Here is a 7838-nt window from a genome sequence, read left to right on the forward strand (position 1 = left end):
TTCCCTCACTTTGGGAAACTTGTTACAATAACAAATCTTCGTTAAAAGGAGCCACCGACTCCAGTAGAGTATTTCCTTCAATGTCAACTTCCATGTTGACAACGTCATCAGTTCCTTCGTTCCCTTCGCAACAGGTCACCACCATGATGTTTACTCATTGTACTTTCCTAGCTTTGACGAACGACACATTATAGGATTCCTTTACCTCCCTTTGGTTACCCTATAGGCATCCTTGCCCTGCGCTTGTGGGTAACTTCAAAGATAGATGCCAGATAGACACTGCTGCTTGTAATGCCATCAAGAGGGTTCTCCCAATGACAATGTTGCAAGTCGATGAGCAATCTACCACTAGGAACTCTGTCATCACAGTTTCGTGCCTAGGGGTATCCCCCACCGTCACCAGTAGTTTGATAGTTCCAGCTGGTGCTATGCATTCTCCTGTCAGGTTCTTGACCGTGAGCTTCATCTTGTGGAGGGATGATTTGTAGATGATATCTACTGAGCTTCCCGTATCCACCAAGCATCTCTTCACTCGGGCATTGAGGATTTGAATGGTATGGACCAGAGGGTCTCTGTGGGGATACCTCACGTGCCTGGCGTCATCCTCCATAAAAGTGAGAGTTTCAATTTCATACTTTGGATTTTTCGGAGACCGCTGCTCGACTGCCATGCACTGGGAAGACTCCCCTACCTCATGTCTTAGGGTTCTTACACATCGCTCTTGAGAATTGTTACTGTTACATGCTATGTGGGGCCCTCCACATATGGTTTCCAATGTGAGGTCCACGGCCGCCGACTCTAGTAATAGACTTCATTGATTGGCAGCTTGATGTCAGCTAGCTGATTGGCATAAACTGATTGAATCTTTCCAGCACTGAAGACCTTCCAAAATTCCTTCCTGGATTGTTCCCAGGAAGTGATCAATCTAGGTTTGAATTTCCAACACCATTCCTAAGCTGAGTCAGAGAAAGTGGTAGGGAATATCCTGCACTTATAGTCATGCTCCATATTGAGTAACTCCATCTAATCCTCAAACTTTCCAATGTGCCGCACTGGATCCTCCTTCCCACTGTGTGCTAAAAGTTTTAAGGTCTTGTATTTCGATGGTGGGTGAGTAGCTTGGATCTTGGCACTGAAGGGACTCCTACTTCTATTAGACAGCTTGATATCTGATGGTTTATTTGTCAGGCCTTGAACAGCCATTGTGAGTGCATCTATCTGAGCCTGCACTGCTGGTGGGATCTTTCCTCCAGGTGGGGTAGACGTCCATGGTACCCCCTCTTAAGCGCTGATTCTCCTGTTGATGACTTCCGTCAGATCCTGAGGTTGTGAAACTTTCTCGAGCCTACCAAACACAGTATTGGTGTCATTCATTGGTTCCTTTCCCTTTCGAGACTGAGCGTGTAAAGGTTGTAGGTCCGCCTTGCTCTTGTCGATGTGATCCAGCCCTCGAGCCTCTTCTCCTACATGACTTTGAGAATTTTTGCAACTATTTCCATTTCTGTCATGCTTCTCAGATGTCTAACCTTCCTCTCCCGTGTCGTTTCATTTATCCCCTGGGAAGGGGCCTTCGGGTTGGTAACACCCTTACTCCAAGATGAGGTGTTATTCTTCTTAGTCAGGGAGGAGGCAGTCTGGGACTATGCCTTCATCCTGTCTCTGGGAAACTGGTTCTGAGAGCGTCCTTGGGGTTCGACTCCTCCCTTAGGACTCTATGTTACTACTACATCCCTCCTGCTTTGGCCTGAGCCTCCCTCATTGGCTAACCAGCAACTTCAGCATTAGCTCGGGCTAACTGGTTAGCTGCCTCTAGGGCCACAACAGCCTCTTGGTGCTTTCGGTCAGCTTCCTGCTCCCTTTGCATCATCCTCTAGACTTGCTCATCTATCACCCGTCGTTGCTGTTCCATAGTCTCCCTCTGGAAGTAATTTCTGGAGCAAAGGCCTCCTGCCTCGCCATAAATTGCACCATCTCCTTTTGGTGAGCATTGTGTGGATCTTCCATATCAGGTTGATCTCCATCCTCCACCTGAGGTTCGTGAACAGGATCGGTGGGGTCCTGAGTGGTGGAATCCCTGGGAGCTATCTTCTCTGTCTGACTGGGTTTTGGAGGCACTATAAAACTAATGAAAGTGTGTTTATTGATTTCGTACTCTAAATGAATGCACCAAAATGTTGCCCTGTGAAATTGGCCAACGGTCGTATGTACAGTATACGACACCTTTTGAACAAAATAAATGTAAATATACAATAGAGTACAAATATCTAAACAAACACACAAAAATTTATAGTGGTCCAACCCTATTCTGATGAACAAAATAACCTAATCCACTTAGTCTTTAGTATTGAATCACAGGATTGACAATTACAAGTATGAACTAAACAGTTCACTCGTCACAAATTTTCCCAGAGTCTCTTCTGCAAAAATATCTGTCCCAGAATCCTCCAAAACCAACCATCTTCAATGAAGCTCTGTATCCTTTATTTGTAGTACCTAGGGGCTGTTACATGATCAACAAGATTGGGGATCGTGGTTTGATACTCAAATCATTGTGATTGGAGATACATGTCTACCTCCCCATGATTATGAGATCGTTGGTCTTCTCATTTTTTCTCTGGATCATGGTTGACTATGCACGATTGAAACCTTCAGGAAAATGCTAAGTTTCGATTGGACTATGAGACTTTGGTGCTAAGCCTGATGCCCTTTGGGTGGTAGGCCTATTGATCTTCTGGGTGCTAGGCTTGATGACCCATTGGGTGCTAGGCCTGTTGGTCTTTTGGGTGCTAGGCCCAATGACCCTTTGGGTGCTTGGCCTGTTGATCTTCTGGGTGCTAGGCCTATTGATTTTAACATTAACGAGTGTGAACTTTATCATGAAAAGTATACTTGGGAGTCTAGGTCGACCACCAGATAAAGAATAGGGTGGGTAGACCACCCCACAATGTTCTTGAGCATGCCAGGCCAACTACCCCTAGGGGTTGGGGTCAGGCCGAACACCACCATGGGTTGGCGTCAGGCCAACCACCCCTATGGGCTAGGGCCAGGCCAACCAATCGTAGAAGGTTTAGGCCTGGTCAACTTCCCCATAGGTCCTGGACCTATCTATTTTTGTTCATCGGTCTTTTTTCAATACTTTGATTCTCCACGTCATCTCTTGAATTTTGAGGGATAACAAATGTTATACCCTTACATCTTCAACAATAAATAATATTTTTCTCTAAACCTAAGTTTTGTATCAAAGTTTGTATATCTCAAAGGTTTTTCCACTAATCTACTCAATCTCAGCCCTCAAGTTAATGTCACAAGATCTAGTGAGACTAGATAGATTCAATGGCTCAAACTTTGTAAGATGGTACGAGAAGATCAAGTTCCTCCTCACATAATTGATGGTTCACTACATCCTTAACAAAGAATTGAAGACTTTGGATGCTCCAATGAAAAACGATACTCAAGATGTGATCAAAGAAAGGGTGAAAAGGGAAGAGGATAAGCTTATATGTAGAGGCCACATTCTCAATGCTCTATCAAACTGTCTTTATGATCACTACCCAAACACTTCATCGACAAAGCAGATTTGGGAAGCTCTTGAGAAGAAGTACAAAACCGAAGAAGAAGGTACCAAGATATTCCTCATTACTCAGTACACGAAATTTGAATTATTTAATGGTAGACCCTTACTCCCCCATGTAATTGACCAACAAGTTTTTCTTAATAAGTTATCTACCCTAAAGATAACATTGAAGGAATCCTTCATTGTTGCTGGGATCATAGCCATGTGGCCTCCATCTTGGAGGGGCTATAGAAAGAAGATTCTCCATTAGAATAAAAAGATATCTTTCGAGGAGATTCTAAAACACCTATGGATTGAAGAGAAGTCTCGTTCTAAACACAAGTGTATAGATGACTAAAATGTTAGGACCTCCAAGGCTAATGTCATAAAGAAGAGATCTGAATCCCAGGGAAAGACCCACAAGAGACCCCAATCTAAGAGAGATTCAAATCTAGCCCCTAAGAAGAATGAAGGGAAATTCAAGAGTGTGAGAGGCCCTTGTTTTGGATGTGGAAAGAGTTGTCACATGGCTAGAGAATGCAAGTTCCAAAAGTCGTACAATAATGGATCCAAGGTCAACACAACTGAAGAGGAGTTTGTTGGTACTTTTGGTGCGGTTAATGCCATCCAAGGAAAAGTGCAAGGATGGTTGTATGATACTTGTGCCACCATTCATGTAACTTATGATAGAGAGGATTTCAAAAGATTTAAAAAGTGTAAGGGTAGCCATGAGGTCCAAATGGAAAATGAGCATAGATCCATAGTGTTGGGGAAAGGGGATGTTGATCTCTACTTCACATCTCGAAATAAGGTTCTTTTGACTAATGTGTTGTATGTTTCGAATATGAGTACGAATGTTATGACTGGGCACTTGTTGAGTAAACCGGGCATCAAGGTTGTGTTTGACTCTGGCAAGCTATTCTTGTCCAACGGGAACACTTTGTGGGGAAAGGGTATGTATGTGATGGGATGATAAAATTACACACCAAAGACTCTTGTTTTGATAGTAATGCATGCACATCTTCCTCTTATGTTGTAGGCTTTGATTCTATTACTTTGTGGCATACTAGACTTCCTCACATAGGATATAGTACAATTAAAAGAGTTATCAAATGTGGATTAATTGTATGCAATGGTATTGAGCATGATAAATGTGAGTTATGTATTAAATCTAAGATGGTAAAAAAGCCTATTCCAAGTGTTGAAAGATAAACTAACTTGTTAGATTTGATACGTAGTGAATTATGTGAAATGAATTGAATAATTACTAGGGGTGGATATAGGTACTTTATTACCTTTATTGATGATTGTTCTAGATTCACATATGTGTACTTACTTAAGAATAATGATGAGGCCTTTAGCATGTTCAAAATCTATAAAGCCGAAGTTGAAAATCAATTGGAAAAGAAAATCAAAGTAATTAGAAGTGATAGGGGTGGTGAATACTTTTCTAATGAATTCAATGTGTTTTGTGAGATTCATTGTATAATACATGAATATACAACCCCTTATACTCCCTAACAAATGGTGTAGTGGAAAGAAGGAATATAACATATGTTGAAATGATAAATGTTATCCTATTACATGTTAATTTGAGTTTTGCAATAGGCGGAGAAGCCTTCCTGTTCGCATGTCATTTTCTAGACCGGAATCCTCTAAAGAAGAATCAAATTTCACCATATGAGATATGGAAAGGAATGAGGCCCAAACTAGGGTATCTTAAAGTGTAGGGGAACCTTGTGTTGGGGATATAAGGCTTATACTTTATTAAATCTACAGTTAATAATGGTAATAATATAATACTTCAAACCATAGAGACTAATCAAGACATAGTATGAATGTAAATCTGTATAATTAATAGTAAATAAACATAACATAAATTTAGAATAAAAACAGGCCCAAGCTTTCTTGATGAAGATCTTGGAGAAAACTTGTAATCTATGAGATAAAGAAAGAGAGAGAGAAAGAGTTCTTCTTTTTTAGAGAGAGAGGCGAGTGATCAAAATCACCAATTAACACAAATGAACCATTTAAATAGTATGTGACCCTCATTAGACTCAACCAATGAGATTAGAGAATTTAAATTTATGTTTTGGAACTAAATTATGTAAAGGTACGGACAGCCCTTAATGGCCCAGGTGACGCATCACCTAGCACTAGGCGATGCATCAACTGATCAGTTTATCTAGGGTATCAAGGCTTCGGGCGACACGTCACCTCCTAGGGGTTGACACTTGACTGACATCGTTATTTTGGCAATCCAATACTTGTCTCAAAACAACTCCAAATGTTCACAAACTTCTTTGGTACACTTATATACTCCAAATATATATTTTTGACCAAAAATTTTGATTTTTAAATGACTATTATGAAAATCAACCTCAACTTGTTGACTTTTTTAAAATGGTTATTGTTTTATCACCTCTTTGTGCCTAATCAATTTTATCATGTATTTTAGCAATCTCAAAATTCCCCGACCATGTTAAATTCATCCTCACTTCTCTAGCCAACGATATTAGAGCATAAAGAAAATTACCTTTTGGGTTTGAACTATACGTTAGTGAAAAAACTACAATGCTTAAATCGAAACGCTAATGTATTCTTAAAATATTGAACCCAACATTCCTAGTGATAAAAACCAGTAACGTCTCACACACCTTCATGATTACTTATTTAATTCCCACTATTCAGGCTCAACACTTTTAATGGCCTTTTGTTTTATCCATTCATGAACCACCCAGAGAGAAAAATCCTACTCTCTTGAGAGGCGGCCCACTTCTAGGTTCACATAGATTAATTTCTTACAACATCTTTGCTACCTTTACAGACACTTGTTCCTCTCCAACTGAATTTCATTAAAATCCCTATGCTTAACCCTTACTTTGGTTGCAACTAACATTCAATCACCCTTGATGAGACTTTATGTTATTAATGTTAGTACTATTTCCTTATCGAATGACTTTTCTTACACATTAAATTCTACACTTGATATATACATGTTTTAAGTTGGGGATGTCATCATTGGGAATCTATATATCAAGGTATTTCAGTCCCATCCCTTTATTCATTGCGCTAACCAAATCTCTCCCAAGAGGTTTGCTAAATGGATCAGCTATGCTCTCACATGATTTTACATATGATATTGATATGATACTCATATCAATTAATTCCCTAACATAGTCACGTCTTAGACTTATATGTCTAGACTTCCTAATATTTATATGCCCTTATGAGCTCTAGCTAATGTGGCTTATGGATATTCCTCGAGAAACTCATTCTTCTTTATTGAATTAAATATATATTTGTTTCTTTGGGCCCTAATAAAGCGCTTATCTTTTGAGCATAACACCCATCCAATAGTGAAAATATTGTCTCGCACACTCGATATCAAACTTACATCAAAGTACACTCAAGTGTCTAAAAAACATTTGATATCTAGTTTCTTGGTTCTCTCTAGGTACCCTATAAATCTCTCAATTTCCATCCAATGTTCGACACTTGAATTGCTAGTAAACCTATTAGTTTACTAACCACTCCACCGTGGTTATTTTTAGGCTTTAAGCTTGAATCAAATGGTGTATTTGCCTCTTTGATTTTGAGATTAATAAACTTTTCAAGTACTTTCCCAACAAAGTGATCTTGAGTTAAGGCATAACCCCTACTATTTCTTCTAACTTTTATACAAAAGAAGGTATCGACCTCTCAATGGTCCTTCATTTAGAAAGTGAAATATAGAAACTTCTTCGTTCTATTATGCCTCTCATCTCATTACTAAAAATCATCAATATATAGACACACCACGATGACATAGCCATCAAAAGTCTTAGAGTATAAGCACTTCTCCACGTTATTGTTTCTAAACCCATTCGAAACAATAGCTTTATCAAAGTTCTCATGTCATTGTTTCAGTGCTTGTTTTAAACAATATAATGATTTAACAAGCCTACACACTATATGATTATTTCACCTTAGAACAAAACCCTACAGTTATTCCATATAGGTCTCGTCCTCGAGATCTCCATTTAGAAATGCCATTTGGACATCCATTTGACGAACATAAATATTGTATATTGATGATAAAGAAAATAAAACTATATCGTCCCAATTTTGCTAATAAGGTTTTGGGCTTTGATTAGCGTGTCTGGAGGGAAATGAGTGATTTATTGTATTAATGTGTGAATTTGATGAGCGTGTGATTAGAAATGCTTGTTTAGGTGAATTAAATATGCATGTGGGCACCATTTGGTTATTAGGGGCATGTTTGTAATTTTAGCTCGCTGAGGGT

The sequence above is a fragment of the Humulus lupulus genome, chromosome 9, assembly GCF_963169125.1.
Source record: "Humulus lupulus chromosome 9, drHumLupu1.1, whole genome shotgun sequence".
In the NCBI taxonomy this organism is placed as follows: domain Eukaryota; kingdom Viridiplantae; phylum Streptophyta; class Magnoliopsida; order Rosales; family Cannabaceae; genus Humulus; species Humulus lupulus.